This window comes from Coloeus monedula, assembly GCF_965178545.1.
Source record: "Coloeus monedula genome assembly, chromosome: 6".
Taxonomy (NCBI): domain Eukaryota; kingdom Metazoa; phylum Chordata; class Aves; order Passeriformes; family Corvidae; genus Coloeus; species Coloeus monedula.
Genome location: NC_138786.1, coordinates 15,627,482 through 15,629,433, shown reverse-complemented (window position 1 = coordinate 15,629,433; position 1,952 = coordinate 15,627,482).

The window sequence follows — 1,952 nt, the reverse complement described above, 5'->3', positions numbered from 1 at the left end:
GAAGTGAACAAGGGGAAATGGGAGTGAAAATGAGAACTCCCTAAATCTTAACTGTCACTTCCTACAAAAACTGCGACCAGACAACCTTTTCCTTTATACAGTAGAAAGCCTTATAGAGCTTTAAAAGCTTTAAAATTTTTATAAAGCTTTTTATCCATAACTTTGTGAGACTTGCACTGAAAACATAGGGTTGACTACACTAATTATGGCTCTTAGTCCTCTTCTTTTCCTTAAGAAAAAGATGGACACAAGGACAGGAAGTTTGCAGAAGTTGAAACACAAGATATAATTAGTGGAACTAGCTGTGCCTGGTCTGGCATGCAGAAGAGCATTGTTGTGGCTGTGTAGTTTGTCTTCATGTGACTCAAAATGCAGCTGCCCTTGGCTTCTGTGAAGGTCAGTTAGACCAGGTGGTAGAGTGGGGCTTCTGCTCAGCAGGGGCACTTCCAGTGTTTCCATCTTCCTTCCCTCTAAATGATTTTTTACAGTAGGGTGTTACAGGTGATATTTCTAATATCCTCTGCTAATGTATCTTAATGGCAATAACAGCAGCCAAAGACTGCAGACAATCCTGCTTCCAAGCTCAAGAAGAGACTTGGATTCTGCCTCCTTGTGTCCAGATAGCCCAGCAAGAGCTCTGAGATATTTTAGGCTTCCTTATGTCAGATTGTATATAAACACAAAGTAAGTCATAAATCTGAAATACTTAAATCCTCACAATACCAAGAAAAGTAAATACAGCTTTGCAAATGAGGGAGTCACTTTGTGAAAGAGCGGGCCACAGGAAGTGCAGGAATTTCACTGCTGGTGGCCAAGCCTAGATAAGGGATTACAGAGTATCTGAAACACTTAACAGGCTGACAAGTAGATCAATACAAATATACATGCATTGGTGCTGGGTCTTTTAATGTAGACTGAAATCTTCCCGGAGCTAGTTGTGGAATAAAAATACAGCAGTGGCCAGCCACTCAGACACATTCACTTTGAGAATATTGTGTCACTTTTGTTCCATCTGGAGCTAGGAAGGAGGTATGAGGAAACAGGATGCTCCTCCCAGCAGGCCTCTAAGTTTTTAAAAGGAATTGTAAAAGACCAAATAAAAGGAAGAGGAGAGAATCACCCGCTTTTGCCTCCTGTTAACCCCTTTAGGCTGCCTTGAAAATAATTTGGTTGTATTTCTGCCTGGTACTGATTAATTCTCACATCAGGAACCACTTCAGAAGGGGAGTATGAAGGAATTTCCATTAAGCCTGCAAGCAGATCCATTTAACTGACTGGGAGCACTTACACACACTGTGTTTCTATGCTATAAATCCTTAAAACCTGTTCCACTGGTGACAGATGGCCTGGTTCAGGATTAATAAAACAAAATATCTGTGCCACTGCATCAAACAGCTGAAGAAGCTGGCATTGGATCCCCAACCAGAGAAAAATGTGCAGACTACTCTACTTCTTTCCTCCTGGAAATTTTTCCTGGGGTGAGGGGGGAGAGAGAGATTTGGCCATTTGTCTGGGACTTCCTGGCAGTGAGCAGTCTTCCTGGAGCAGTCCTGTGCAGCAAGCTGCCTTCTCCCTGGAAGTGTGGACAAATGGCCATTGTATGTGGGACTGGCTTGGAGCAGCAAGGGGCAAGCTTGCTCCAGAGACTGACATCCCAGGGCACCCGGGAGCTGGTGTAACACCAGCCAGGTGTCTGGTTGGTTTGTGTTGGATGTGCTCTGTGGGGTGCATGTGGGTGTTTTTCAGGGTTCCCCAGGTAGGAATGCTGTGGCTGACTGTGACAATCAGGCTGTGTGGGCACTGAGCACTTCCAGCATAAATCATGCTGGAGAGTGTAACAGTGGCACAAAGCTGCCCACCACAGAGAGGCCTCATATTCCGTGCTGAAGCAGTCAAAGAAACAGAAAATGAGCAAGGAGACATTGTATTTGCACAGTAAAAATGCCCAGTAA